The sequence below is a fragment of the Gallinula chloropus genome, assembly GCF_964237585.1.
Source record: "Gallinula chloropus genome assembly, chromosome: 1".
Taxonomy (NCBI): domain Eukaryota; kingdom Metazoa; phylum Chordata; class Aves; order Gruiformes; family Rallidae; genus Gallinula; species Gallinula chloropus.
This window is the reverse complement of record NC_140085.1, coordinates 97,407,414-97,423,655: the sequence shown is the minus strand read 5'-3', so window position 1 is coordinate 97,423,655 and position 16,242 is coordinate 97,407,414. Positions and strand designations below refer to the sequence as shown.

At 42.0% G+C, this 16,242-nt stretch overlaps 1 protein-coding gene across 1 annotated transcript in view; it reads right to left on the bottom strand.

Annotated features, from left to right (window-relative positions):
* Nucleotides 1–16,242, bottom strand: part of EPHA3 (EPH receptor A3) — a gene marked incomplete at both ends in the record, with an annotated part of 228,015 nt that overhangs the window by 192,551 nt on the left and 19,222 nt on the right. The window lies entirely within an intron of this gene.

Here is a 16,242-nt window from a genome sequence, read left to right as displayed (position 1 = left end):
TTTTAAATCCATCAATAAACTTTTAAAAACATTGTGTCTTTATGTTAAAAATCAGAGCTGATGGTAAATTTTTGCTTTGTCAACTAAATAAAATTTTATCCGGATGACACAAGGGCACTCACAATTTGGGACAGACATTACAACAGGATCCAGCAATTGCCACACACCTATCTCCTGGTGTCCCACCCCTACCCCCTACCATGCAGCTCTCAGCCCACAGCCACTTCAAAGGACCAGCAAAAGGAGAGTAACACCTAATGATACAACAGAATTACAGAGGGTGGCTATGGAAGGAGTCACTGCTCTCAGAGCTGCCCTTCACATGCTTTGCCTGTTGGGACCCCCAGGAGCACAGACAGCCCTTCAGAGGGAACGGACCATGCTGCTGTATGGACCACAGGGCATGAAACAAACAGGGACTCTCTTCTGCTACTTTAACAAACAGCAGGGAGAAAATACTCAATTTGTAAACCATATGGTGCTCTCAGTTCACAGTTCGCTCATATGTAGCTATATATTTTAGAGTAACATTGCACTCTTCATTTTCTTTTTCTCTCTTCCTGAACACCCTTCCCTTTAGCTCTTCTCCTTAGTTCTATCTCCTTCCGTGAAACATTTGCTCTAGACATCTATTACATTGTCATCTACTGTTTCCCCCATATCCCTGTTCCTTTCAGTGCACAAAATGCCAAGTATGTCACCAGAAGACATTAATACTAAACCATTCCCATTGTCAGTTAAGCCCATTATGATCTTCCTTGTATTATTCTTGCTTTACACATTTTTAAGAGATTTGTGGACACTGAAACCATTCTTTAATATAATTTTGGTTTTATGCAAATTCCACAATAACTAAATTATTCTGGGTTATTTCTGAGATTTTTGACTTTTTCCCTTTTTTTATTGGTCCATTCTCTCTCAGATAACACAATATGTCTTTATTATTTATTTTGACCTTTTGGCATTCTTACTTTATTATAATTTTAATATTGCCATTAACCATTCCATAACCTTTCCAATCGTCCAGTATACTATATGCACTGCTCCATCCACCCATCAGTGATTACTTCTGTACATCTGTATTCATTGCACTTCTGTGCTCATTCTGTCTTCACAACAAAGGCATCTATAGCCATTCTGAACCAATGATTTTTCTTTGGACACTTACTTCATCTCTGTGCTTTCCAACCATGACACTATCCCACTGAATGTCCAGCACAAAATGCAGTGCCAAAATATAACACCTTATATTCATTTGAGTTCATCACATTTACAAAACACTACTCACATGCAGGATGACAGAGGTGGGGAGGATGGGAGGGAAAGACTACATTGACTAGTCTCTTTGTTATGTACAATGCAAGAACATTACTTACATGAAGCCATATTTTACTCCTAGTTACAATGCAAATCCAACACAATTCCTATGTCTAAAATGGGTTCACAGGTAGGTTAACAACTTTAATATGCTATAGACCCTAGAGCTCTGTCCATCCTTCACTTTGTCCAGAATAAAAGACTTGCTAGGATAAAAGGGATCCTGTCTCCTGCTAAGAATTAAGTTTAAGAAATTTATGAGGCCAACACTTTTAGAAATCCTTTTCATTATTCCTCTTCTGTTTTTCTACACAAACCTCTTCAACTACCCTACACTGTTAAAAGTATTGAGATGGGAAATAACTACAGGAGGTATGGTAACGGTTCTTTTGCTGCTCTGCTACGAAGCAGGGACCTTCCAACATCATATCACAAAATACGATATACCTTTGGGCTGGAAGGGACCTTAAAGATCACCTAGTCCCAACCCCCCTGCCATGGGCAGGGACACCCTCCACCAGACAAAGTTGCCCAAAGCCCCATCCAGCCTGGCCTTGAGCACTGCCAGGGAGGGGGCAGCCACAGCTTCTCTGGGCAGCCTGTGTCAGGGACTCACCGCCACTGCAGGGAAGGATTTCTTCCTTGCATGTAATTTAAATGTATCCTCCTCCTTCAACTTAAAGCTGTTACTCTTGTCCTATCACTATCTACCCTCGTAAACAGTCCCTCTCCAGCTTTCTGTACAGTCCTTTAGAAAAGCTGCTATAAGGCCTCCCCAGAGCCTTCTCTTCTCCAGGCTGAACATCCCTCTCTCAGCCAGTCCCCATAAGAAAGGTCTGTGAAGACCTCTCAGATGATCCTCATGGTCCTCTGGACTCACTCTAACAGCTCCATGTTCTTGTACTGAGGACCCCAGAGCTGGACACAGTACTCCAAGTGGGGTCTCAGAAGAATGGAGTAGAGGGGCAGAATCACCTCCTTTAACCTGCTTGTCACAATTCTTTTGATGCAGTCCAGGATACAGCTGGCACACTGCCAGCTCATATTGAGCCACCCACACCCCCAAGTCCTTCCTCTCAGGGCTGCTCTCAATCCATTCTCCACCCAGCCTGTACTTGTGCTTGATATGGCCTTGACCCATGTGCAGGACCTTGCACTTGGCCATGTTGAACTTGAAGTTCTCAGGGGCGCACCTCTCAAGCCTCTGGATGGCACCCTTTCCTTCCAGCACACTGCCCACAGCACAGAGATTGGTGTCATTGGAAAACTTGCTGAGGGTGCACACAACCATCTTGTCATCTGACACATCTCAGATTATACATGACAGAAAACTCCTTAAGAAGCAGTTAGTTGCTTCCCACTAACTCCTCCAGTGTTTTACTCCTATATCACTTTCTCCTACATCATTAACAGCAGGTATTGCAGAACTTGAGTATTAATATTATTTGAAAAATAGGCAATGCAAATTTTTACTAGGATACAGAATCACATTTCAGTGGGAAACACAGCGAGCATGTACACACCTCCTTAAAGTACTTCTCTCAAAGGACTAATTACTAGGGATATAAACACTGACTTTCAAACATACATGTACATCTAAGGCTTTTAAATTCTTCTATCCATGTATTATGGTTTTACAAAGTGAAACATGTACATCCTGTGTGGGGTCATACCTGCCACTTGCCATTGTACCTCATGTACCATACCTCAGAAGCCCTCCAAAATCAAAGGAAGCTTTCTAGAACAAATAATTACTACACATGTGAGAAGGAAGGAAGCCCGGCTTCATATGGATTTTTATCTGGTGCTCATCTGACTAACTTTAAGGATGCAGAGCTTTATCTACATGATCTTCCTGAGTTTTGTAATGACTTTTATAATGACTTCCTGACTTTTATAACGGCTATTCCTCCATGTAGATACTGCAATGGTTAATAACTACAGCTTGAGGGGGGTTATTGAATAAAAGACTAAATCTTTCTTACATGAAATACAGGCGTTGCGTATGTTTGAGACTGATGCTGCTTGACACTTTCCAGTCAAATGTGGCTGAAACCAGATAGGTGGTCAACAAAAGTTATTAGGGGTGAATGAAAAATTATAGAATTTGTATCAGGATTAGTAAAAGCTATTTTCTTAACAGATAAAGCTAAGCATAGCAGAATTTAATTCTAATATTATAACTATGTAAATGGTCGCTTTTCTCAACTATATGTTACTATTGTTTTTAGCAATAGAGTGTACAGGAGGATGTAACTGAATACACCTGAGTTCCAGAGAAGGCCACTGAGAGCACAGTTGAAGAATGTCCTTGCACTGACAGTATACCTTACAGGATCCTTCAAACTTTGACAGAAGGTCACCAAATCAACTCAACAATGCCTGCATCCTAAATGGCAACTGAAATATAAAGTAATATAAACTTCATTCATCAAAAATCTACACACAGTTAATTCTACACAATCCATAGCAGAACACTGAAGACTTCTATGCTATTCCCATTTTACAGTGGCTTCAGGAGCATCCAGGCCTGCAATCAACTATATCCAGCAAACTCCTCCCAAGCAGTTGGTAGCATCTCCCTGGATATAACACAAGAAAACAACTGGACTAAAGCATTCACTGGCAAGAAACAATCACAGAAAGATTGCTCTGTTCTGCCTATAATAGCAAAGGAGAGAAATTCATCAATAAGAGATAAGCTGAATGGAATGCTGTCACTTGCAGTTTTGCTTTTCTCTTCCATCCCTCCCTTTTTCTGTTTTATAAAAAGGGGGTTTTTTAAGGAAAAAGGAATAGACCGTTTCTTGTCCATTTCTTACATCTTTCCTGGATTAGTACCTTTCATTAAATTTGAGCAAGCAAATAAAATGAGAAGAACTTGTAAGGTTTTAAATCAAAATCTCTGCTTTACAGAAGAATCCAAAAGGAAGATCTGAATCTGTATTTAAGATTAAGAGTTAAGATTAAGGCATGGGGAGGGGGGGAAGGAGAGGAAGAAAGTGCCCTCATTACTAAGTGAACTTGATTTCTAAATAAAACACATTGCAAGTGCCCATGCCAAAACTTGTTTACATTTGGTCACAGCACTGCCTTTAACTCAACTAGTAAACTAGGTTAAATAAATCTACATCACATTTGACCGGTGTTTGTAAATACTTCTAACATGCACCAGTTAAAATGCATATGGTTTTAAAGTTCACTTCCAAACAGAAACAACTAAATGTATGCTTTATATTTAACATAAAATAGGATGGCAGACATAATCCTGCAAATTTTTGTACATCAGTCATTGTAAGAGTCCAAGGGTTTATGCACCTTCAGTTCCCATAATTCCTTGCCCCACTGTCGAATTTTTTTTAATGACATAAACACAGATGGTATATTTAATACAGATTATGCATTTAATAACAGATCATATTCCTTCTATGCCTTCCATAGAGACCTGCCATTCTTCAGATTAAAACACAACTTCCAGTCAAGTTAAACTTGCTCTTTTCTTTGCTCAGTTCTCAAAGTCACTATATTTCAAGCTACATAACACAAGCTGCAGACCTTTCCCTTTGCATGTCTATTAATAGTGGCTTAACTAAGTTAGCTCTGAGTTCACTGCTGCCCTCCACCTTCTAAATCAAGACATTGCACTAGTAGAGTCACATGCAACAACTGAATTTTCATGATGCAGCATGACACGTCTATTAGTTTTCCTGAAATTTTAAGAACACCAACACTAGGCATTTACTTTCTATTTCCAAAATGTTCTCCATTCTCTCAGTTTCTGCTTATTTTTTATTTAGCAATACTTTAAAATAAAATCACATACTGCTCAGAAACTCAGAAGCTGGATAGGTCTACAATGCACCACTGCTGCAGCATGAGAGAGACAGTGCATAGTGTTTTAAGAAAGGCTATGTAAATTAACCATGTGACAGTCCTGACATTCCGTATGTGGTTTGTTCCAAGATTTAAGAACTGTTGTCTGCCCATCCAATCCCATACCCTGCACTTTAAAACCCATAGCTCTGTTTAGTCCCGTGTACTTCAGAGATACCTCAAGTTAGCTCCCAGTCCACAGCAGACTAACAAAGCAGGAGTCCTACGCTCCTGTCAAATGAGTTACAAAAAAAAGAGGGAAAGTTTCCACCCTGGTTGCACACTTATTTTGTGTGCTACCTCACCACCCTGCCTGTCCTTCACCCACACACTACTCGTCATTAACGCTCCCCCCTCTGGATGTTTTAATTGTACAAGGATGTTCTAATCTGAAAACCATTTACTTCTGAATATACAAGTCTGAATTACAGTGCCATCAGGAGCAGCGCAGCTCAGCTTCTCCTCTAAACATTTCTTCAGGCTAAAACACGCCTACGTAAATGCTCTACAGTTCAAACATTTATTACCAGGTTTCAGAGCAAAATTAAATTACCATCAAGGATACATTATGTTTATTAATAAAGTGTCACAAAAATATTACTGAAAGTTAAACAGGTAACACAAGGATATCAGAGAACATAAACGTTCAAGTTGCAGTAGCAATGTTTGCTTTGCCAGGTTACACATCCCATAAGTTTTATGGAATGCATTGCACATTATGTATCAAACTGCTCAGGGCCAGGAAGAAAATTAACTTCTGAAGTTCTGGTTGGGATTTTAATTTTACATTAGGTGAAAAGTGGAAAAGCAAGAAAGCTGCTTGCTTGAACTTCTAGTAAATATTTACACAGACGCTCATGAAGGCAGAGCTTTGAACAGAAGACAGGCACAAACATCGCAAGGTCCACAGTATGAAGGAAGAAAGTCACAGGGAAGCTAGGAGTTAACCCCAGCTCTCTCCCTTCCACAGAAGCCAAAGGGTCCTGCCTTTTCTCTGGAACATGAAGGCTGTTGTGGCATTTTTATTCCCCACTGCCTCATGGGGAAGAATCTCCAAGTCTTCCAGATGGAAGGCAGCTCAAACAAGCAGTTTAAATCCAGACTGCTTTCTGCAGATTTCAGTCTTGATTCTTCACTCACCCCTCACCCTCACATCTGACATCTCTCTCCACACAGGCTTTGACTGTTTAATAACATTCCACCCAGAGTTCTCATCATTCAGTTGCCATTACTTCCTTTGCCTTCTTTTCTGTACCCTATTCACCCTCATGAGCATGGCAAAGAGCAACAAACAAAGCCACAAAAACCCACCCCCACAACAAACAAAAAAACCCAACACAACAAAACACCACCCCAGCCCTCAAATCCAAAAATCACTCCTGCTACAAAATCTTAAATAAATAAAATCTTCTCTTTAGGCACAAAATACAAGCTTAAGATTTTCTTTTGCTATCAAGGAAAAAGCTCTTAAGATTGGAAAAGACTTTGAAAGCATTTACATGCTAGACAAACAGGGCTCCCATTGTAAAAATTTTTGGATAATAAGCTAGTATACGACCAACTCTCTCATTTTTAGGAGCTGTGGTCAAGTAAGCCATATTACACATTTCTAGACTAAAACACTTGTTCGGTTAGATAGATAAGGCACCTACACTCCTACTCCATCCCATCCTTGGATTGTTTTTCTGCCATCCCAGTAGACGTTTTCCATGTGTTTATGTCCTCCCGTTAAGGAAGCTAGTATGGTGAGGAGCACGGCATCATCATACCTAATAGAACTGCATCGTCATACCTAATAAAACTGCTCAATACCAAAACAGAGGACAAAAGCACATGGAAGGAAGCAGGGATTGTTCAGCCTTGAAAAGAGAAAAAGCTAAGGAATGATCTAATTACAGACTGCGACAACTTGAAAGGGACTTAACTCAGCCAAACTCTCCTCAGTAGTGGCAGATGGTGTAAGAAGAGAAAGCAGCCACAAACTGTATCTTGAGAGATTCAGATTTAGTATCAGGCAGAATTGTGTCTGCTGGAAGCTGGTGTAGCAGTGAAACAGGCTGCCTGGAAGGGCTGAGCTATCTCCATCCTCAGAGGCTTCATAAACTCTGCTATCCAAGGCCATAGCTGTTGACCTGATAGGACGTTAGCAGTAGGCCTGCACTGCGGAGGAGACTGGATGGACTAGACGGCCCCGGCAACTCTTCCAAAAAAACCATTTTGTGGTTTCTCTGATGATCTACATCTCTCAAAAGGAGATACATTTCAGTACCAAGCTTTAAAAAGAGTCCAAGTGAAAAGTAGATTCTGATTTATGCCATTCTGCAGCCTGATCCATAACCAACCCTATCAACCACTCCCATCAGTCATAATTTTGAGGTGACATCAGAACTTAAAGCAGGTTAATTCACCACAATTTTTTTGTCAATATCAATGAAGTATAAACAGGCACTAATTAAAGGATTGTTGGTCAAAATCTATCTGTAATGTTCTAAGATAAACAACTGGCAAAGGATACAAAACCTGTAATTCCTACCATTATGTGAATGTCGACACCCAATTTAGAAACTAAGCTTCAGCTACTGTAAACTTTAACTGTCCTGTAGATTTAATAGATTGACTTTGAGTTTTGGTTTTGTTTACAAACAAGAACATAGAGCAACTCCAACTTCCACACACCCCCCCCGAAGTCCAACTAAAATCAATTGCCAGCCTGTTGCGTAAAGACGGTGTTGACCACCCCTACTTGTCTAATGCAACGGCACACAAACCACACAGCAGCACAGCCCTCACCCATGCATACACACACTGACAGAAGACTAGCCATCATTCTGTGTGTCTTAATTATCCTTTGGGGCCACTGAAAATCCAACAGCTGGAAATAAAGTTCTAGCCTGAAAGACATCGAGGAACGGCGGTTAGGCAGGGAAAACTTACACACAGATCCAAGGACCAAACGCCACTGAATAAAACTCACAGATTCCCTCACCATATTATCTATGCACTATCTACACACAGTGCGAAGAGCCCTCAACCCTGGCGTATCGTTCATAGAGCTCAGCCACCGATTAAAAGCAGAACACAAGTATAAACACTCGTTTCACCATCACACCTGCCAATCCAAACCAAACCAAGCACTCAAAGAACTGAAGTCTCGGCCGCTCGCTCTGTTCTGGAGCTGGGCGGCATACCTAAAAGGGAGCCACAACAGACGTCTAGAAGGACGTGGAAAGCCTAACACCAAGCCAGAGCCAAAAGCTGCCGGCGACCCATGCCTCCCATTGCCCGGGGGGCGAGTGTCGCTGGGAGACGCCACTCGCCCCAGCGCCAGCCCCAGCCCCAGCCCGCGGCGGGGGCCGCGCTGAAGGAACAGTGCCACCTGCCGAGCCGCCCGCGCCGCTCCCGGCGCCGGGACGCGGCCCGGGCACGGGCCGGGTGGGCGCCCGGCTGGCGGGGAAGGCAGGCGAGGGGAGAAGGCTGGGGGCGCTGGGCTGTTTCGGTCGGAGCGAGCCGTGGCTGCCTCGCCGCGCCTGCGGAACCCGCGCCCCTTCGTTGCTTTTGGACAAGGCTAACGCTAGGACGGCCGTAACAGCAGAGCACAGCGCGAAACGTCGTCCCAGCCAGAGCTCTCTCCTGAAGTTTTTAACCCAACCTCCCGTCGCCCCAGGCAGCCCGTGGCTCTCTGACAAGGGAGGGCACCCAGGGGAATTCCTTCGCCGCCTGAGGGGCCTGACGGCCGGCCCGGCTGTGAGGGCGGACGGTCAGGCGGACTAGACGCCCCGCCACACTCCTCAAGCACACGTCCCCCCGCACTGACACCGCAGCGCTGGGCTGAACCTCCGCCGGCGCTCCTCCCTCACGGGCGCGCTCAGCCCTGGGGAAACCTGCCGCGGGTCTGTGTGTCACAGCGGCCCCGCGGCTGGCAAAGGCACTGAACCGCGCCGGGGCCTCGCTGAAGGGGACCCCGCGTAACGGTCAGCCCCGCGCGGGACCGCCGCCCGAACGGCCACAGCCCGCACGGCCATTCGGGCGGTAACCGCCCGCAGGCTCTGAGGGGAATGGAGGGCAGGACGGAGCTCCCGCACGGGCCTTCGCCCCCCTCCGCCCCGTCCCTCCCCGCTGCTGCTTTACCTGCCCTCCAGCCGCAGCCCCGCCGCCGCCCGGGGCTGAGCTACCGCCGGGGCGGGACCCCGCGCACCTCCCGACACGGCTGGCCCCGGGGAGGGCAGGCAGCTTCTTCCCCCGGAGATGCTGCCTGACGCTTTCGAAAGGCTAACAGCAAAGCTTAGGAAATCGCTCCGGAGAAGTTAAAGTGTGCGAGATTGGGAAATTAATTAACAGAATCCTCAGGTTGTTCTCACAAACAACTTTCGAGGGCTGGGGCGGGAGGAATTAAGCAACATTGTGGGTCTCCTGCCTAGAAGCTACTGCAAGCCAGCAAGCCATCAGCGCACTTACCTCTTTCCCAGTACCTTTTTAGAGAACAATTTTAAATTGTGGGAAATACTGTCCTACACGGACAATTATTTCCAAAAAATCTGGAAGGAAAAAAAAAAAACAAAACCCACCGTATCCAGAATAAATTACCTACCGCAGCTATTTAGACCATAAACAACCGCAGCAAAGCCATCAGGCAAGAACATTTATAGGCATTTTTAACCGGAGACTACAGTGACTGTTCTTGTGGTCTTGATGTTATAAAAAGAGTCTTAAGATCGACCGTACCGTGCCCCCGTGGTAAATAATGCTGCGTTTCCTGACAGTTACTGTATTTACTTTGTTCTAGTCTGGCTTATGCAAATGAATTCAGCACAAAAGAAAATAAATAAAATTATAAAGTAAGCATTTCTTCGCAACAGCAGAAATATCTCATGGCGATCAGGCCATTTGAGAGGACTTCTCACAAACAGCATACGTTAATACTGACAGGGCTGACGGGAATAAAACTCTGCCCATGAGGAGAACGATGTCGTTTCTAAGCTTTGAAAGTTAAAAAGAAAAATTAGAAGCTGAAGTATCTGCAATTCCAGCTCTAAATAAGATCTTTATTTAACTCTTGGAAGAGAAGCCAAAGCTTGCTCACTTTTTTTTTTATTTTTTATTTGAAACCACAGAAAACTGATACCCAACCTTCAGCAACCTATTACCAGTAAGTGAAGTGACTGATGAAGGTAATGAAATATGGGGGAGTTCCATATTTTTCATTAGAAAAAAATGACATAAGGACATTGTACTTGTTGTACATTCAGCTTTTTGTTGTTGCTGCATTTTTTTAATAGAAATCTCATAAGTAACATGGAAAAAATGCTAGTTTCCAAAGAACGGAGGATGGAAGGGGAAGGCTCTCTCCATCCCTTAACGATGATCACGGAATAGAAATTAGCACACTTTCTTACTTCATGTCAAGCTAGAAGTTGGTTTCAAAACGTACCAAACCACATTACCCTTACGATCATATTCCGCTTTTCAAGTGAACGCAATACAGATTGCGATTATCAAACACCACATCTAAAGAGTATCACCCTACTCCACATTTTTAAAAAGCATTTCTTTCTGATAAATCGTAACAAGAGACAGACATAAATATAATTCTGAAGTAACACGCATGATCTCAGTTCTTTTATTTCAAATCCATTCCCCCATTTTAGTCAACTCCACCTAATTTTTTTTATTTAAACTTCCATTTTAAACATGTGCTTAACGCAAGCAGCTGAAGATAATGCACAGATGAAACACGAGTCAAAGCCAGCTAACGTATACCAACAGTACATTCCACCCCTGACTACTCACACACTACTTCTGAAGACATCAATGAATCTTTAATACTACACTCAGAAAGCAGTACTAAACAATGCTGTTATCAGTTTAACAACATTCATATAATTAAAAAGCCCCCCACGTCCAGCATATCTCATAGCTTTAGATTGCTTAAAGTAATACCTATCAGGAAGAGGAAAAAAATACAGTACAAAATTATTTTTCACCACGTTCAGATTTCATATAAAAGAATCACCCAGAAATTGAAGAAACTACCACTGCGTTCTGATTTGAGGCTCTGAATGCGAACTAAGAGATTTTAGTTCCAAAAAAAGAAAGGAAAGAGAGGCAGATGTCCCTCTCCAAAGCAAAGTCATTCACTTTACAGTAACAAAAATCAATTCAAATAGTTTTATTCTAACAGGAAGTCTAAAAACTAGAAATAGCAGATGCTTGATTACAGAAGAGTTGAGGTGAAGGGAAGAACTTATGAAAGCTTAGTAAAAGTGCTCTTCTTTTTTTACCACTGTCCTTCATTATTTTGAAAATGTGAGAATATAATTAAAGAAACATACTCTGTACCCAAAAAGCAAGTTTCTTGGGAGGCTGGGGTAGGAAAAAAGTATATTAACAAAAAAACCCCAACCAACCAAACAAAAAATTACTTTCTCAATCGGGCATTCAGTATAAGACAAGAGAAAGTCTGTGATTCCAAAAACAGAATCCCAAGTGGTTAGGCAGACTTTCAATCACCAAGATAGCCTGCTTGCATTTCAGAACCAATACACTAGTCAGGAAAAGCAGGGTGACAGTAGGAAATACATAAAGTTGTAAGGAGACCAGGTCTCAGGCAAAACATAGATAAATCCTGGTTTTAACAGCATGCATTGTTTTGAGAAGTACTAAGGAAATTACATGGCTAATGAATAGGAAAAAGAAAGCGCATAATTGTGTAATGTGACTGGGTTTGTTTTGAAAAAGTACTTTCTTTTTTTGTACAAAGATACCTTTCAGTTTCAATCTTTTGTCTCATACCAGTTGTTTGATATAATTTGTTTTCCTTTGAAACTCATCTTTACAGCCACCTGGTGATTTTGCTAATACTCCCTACTTCAAATACAGCATCACTTTGAAGTTGACAAGCTAAGTCCGGCATTTCAGACAAGAAATTAATACAAAGATGTCAATTGGTATCAAAAGAAAACTAAAATTAGGTTGTTTCATTATTTTTTGTATTTGTTGGCCTGTTTTAAGTTTTTTTTTGACAGCTTAGCTGCCCTAAGATTCCGTAGTGGTGTGAAAATATGAGAGACATGTAGGGAAGAGAAACTTTGTGTGTGCCCAGCTGAAGGGAAGGCTGAAGCGTGACACCGGCAAACCCAGTGGCATTAAGGACCTACTGCAAAACAACCTTCAATCACAGGATGCAATTAACCACAAGACACAAAGCTTCAGGAAAACACACCTCATGATTTCCACCACTCATGGAAACACTTATTAATCTTGAAAATGTCTTCCACGGAAAAAGAGAAACCTTCCATTCACAGTGGCCCAAGTAACTGATTCTTGAACAGGCAGCTTAATCACAAGCAAAATGTGACCCTGTACAAGTTCTACTTTGCCTTCATCCAGTCACACAGGACATCCCATAACTTATTTAGCCAGTCTTCTGCAGTCACTCTGTCCATGATATCCCACAAAAAAAGGCAGCCAAAAAGTTTTTAGAGTGCTACACATCCGCCATCTGTTGAAACCAGAACAAACACAGCCAGGAAGACTGCCACTGTCATGGGTAGGCAGTATCTCAGACTAACATGACAAACTACTTTCAGGCTCCTGAAATACAGGAAAGGAGGCATTTTCCTCATTTTCCCTGTAATTTTTGGTTTCTTACCCAATTTCAGTTGATGGAAAAACTCTCATTACTCTCAGTCACACATGCTCTAGCTTTTGTAGCACAACGCAAACTATGACAGAAGTAGGGAATGTTACCCTGCTCTCCTGTAATACTTGTAAGCCAGTTGCCATTACTGAGGTGATCAGCTTGTTTTGCCCAAATGGTCATGAGAGTGACCACTAAGAAAAACCAAAGCTATTCACATGGGATTTTCCAAGCGCTTCAGTATAGAACCACATGCCCAAAGTACAAAGCACAGCCACAGCACAAAGGTCAGATGGTTCTGAGGGAACTCAAGGACCAAGAAAAGTATCATGATCAAAGACAGTATCTTCATTTCCCAGATGTCCTTTTAAAATTTTGTCCACAATTTACAAACTTTGATCATATACAGAATAGGTTGGTTTGGGGTTTTTTTTGGGGGGGGGCGGGGGGGGAAGGTTTGTTGGGTTTCTTTTACAATTACCTGTTGTATGACAATAACAAATGCCAGGGCACTCTCTTCTCTAGCTATAAGCAAAACAAGATCAGCATGATTTGTCTTTTACCTTTATACTAACTACATAAAAAAAAAGTGCACAAAAATTTCAAGTCCATGAATGAGTAATAAACCTCCACAGATCAAGTCGCAAGTTGGGTGACTGCAGAATGATGTACTGCGATTATGCCACTTTTTTTCCAAACTTCCCAAAGAACATGGAGCTAGAGGTAAATTAGAAACATCTTTACTACTTAAAAAAAAGAAAAAAAGATGCTGAAACCAATACAACTACTTGAATGAATATGCAGTGCGGGATTTAGAGATTTAGACTGTACTCTTTTTGTCCTGTATGAATTATCCATCACATTTCTATTGTATATTATTAAAGTGACTTGCTTTTTTATCCTCCCAACCCCCACATCTGTGCTGCTGTAATTTACGTGAATTGCAGTTAATGATCACTTGCGTTATGCTTAATCAGCATATCAATAATATACTCTGCACACACTAAGTAGCTCTTCTTTCTTTCCCCTTTAATGAAACCTATAGAAATGGAACTGGTATTTGACTGATTGGCATTACAAAAAGGTTGCCTAGGCAGGTGCTGGAGATGGTAGCACAGGATACAGGCCTTGTGGCTGCTGCCAGTCACGCTCAAGCATCGGCAAAGCCCGCTATTATATTTTTTGATTCCGTTGCCTTGCTATCTAGAGCGGGGTGCTTTTTTGTACTTAAGGGACTTTAATGAGCTTGACCAGCTCAGTGTTACTGACGCCAAGCCTGTGGCTGTGTGGGATGGTTCAAGGAGAGATCACATTCTTACAGGGTGATATTATTACCCATGGTCTAAAACACTGCCATTAGTGTGTTCTTATGTGGGACATGAAAATCTTTGAATACAAATGAGCTATAAATCTTAACATGAATATTCAGGAATTCCTGGAAAGCTGTTATTATATATGCCTGAGTTGAGGCAGACGTAAAAGAATAAAGAACCACCACTGAATGCTAAAAATGACAACCAACATGGGTCACTTTGCCAGAAATCAGTCGATATCATGTATCAATACGATAAAATTATTAACTTAGCAAGAGGCTTATTAAACACTTTGGCTAAATTATTTTTCAAAATTCTGTAAGTCACCAGCCTCAGTACACTGACATTTATGGCTTCAGAGGAGAACACTGCTGCATGCTGGAGAAGAACTGGCACAACACCAATATTCTCATTTGTGAATCACAGCCTCAAGTGTAGCGCTATTAGCTTCACCTTGTAAATCACTGCTATGCTATTAGCAATCTTTCAGTATGATGTGACATCTTTATTATAATGTTTTTCTACTAAAGTTTAAGTTCATATTTTAGTTAGCTCAGAGACAGATGCAGACATATTTACCAGGTTTAATTAATTGACTATAAATAAAGGGCTGTAAAAAGAAGGCGCCCCTCTCTCACATGATGTTGAAGTTGTCACTATTTTACAGGAAAATGTCAATTCAGATCAGATAGACGTTACTATTTCTACACTTTACATTTATGTTTTGATATGTAAGCTTAAATAAAATTTCATGGTGTTTTGAAGGCTACAGCTCTTGCAAAAACACAGTACATGATCTACATTAATTTACTACCATGTGATTTTTAACTAAGAATTTCATTAACTTCTAGGAACATCAGTACAATTCCATGATTTACTTTGGCTTTGATATCTGTGGATATTACAGTAAATAGGAACAGCATGCACAAACACACACAAACAAATCATACTGGATTTACCTGACAAAAACTTGCAGAAGCTAATAAAATTGTTTGGAGAGATCTGGGGGCCCTTTCTTGGTGGGGTAATGCAGCACATCTGGTTTTCTTATAGCCCCCAAGATACCCTGTATCATTCCCTACCAACTGTTTTAGGCATCCGAGGCAAGAGCAGCACAGCTGCAGGGAGCAGAGCAGTAGATCTGCACAGCTGCAAGGAGACGAACAGAGCAAGAACAGTGAAGGAGAGGAGGGCAGGGCAGCTGGGAGAGTGACAACAACAACAAAAAAGGCTTTGCAAGAAGTAAAAAAGAAAAATGCAAGTGGAGACAAAAAAAAAAACCCAAAACTGATGAGCTAGAAAATTGCTGGAGAGTTCCCTCTTGGACATCCTGTTTATAAAGGTTTCTTGTTGGGAAAAGTCAGCAGGAACAGCCACTAGAAAGAAACATGAACCCTCTTCCCACTTCTTCCCCATGAGAATGGAACAATTTGCTCAGAGACACAGAGGGAGATCCATGTATAAACTCAAAAAATAAATCAAGGCTTAATCCTTAAATACTGCTAACACCTGCATAACACGTAACATAAAGAAGACACTACTTAAATATTAACAACTGAACCCCATCAGGCAGAGATGCAAAAGTACTGTTACCACCAATTTCCATACAAGTGACAAAGGTGAAGTAACAGCTTGCCCAATGCCACAGAAGAGCCAAAAAGCAGATGTTCACAATCCAACAAACCAACTGATGAGCTAATACCTGCCAACACAAAGAACTGAAAGCACCGTTGGGTTGGAAAACGGACAATGGCTGGACCCTTAGCTAGCAACTCCTCACCCTCATCAAGACTACAGACAACATTGCCCATGGATTTAGAAGCATTTAGAAGTGTTAGCACTCTCTGACAGAGGTCTACTCGTAGGGTAGAAGACACAGGCAGAGACAGTGGAAACTTCTAGGAGTGGTGACCCTAAAGGTAGGAAACCAAATAAAGACTGCCACAGAAGAAGGAAACAAAGCACTGTGAGGGTAGGCATGAGTGACAGGCCAGCAAGAGGAGAAGTCACAAATCTTTGAGTGCCTTCTTTCAGCAAAGGCTTTATGGCACAGCCTTCTCTGAGGTCAAGGGAAGCTCCAGGCACCAGGCCTTCTGTCAAGTG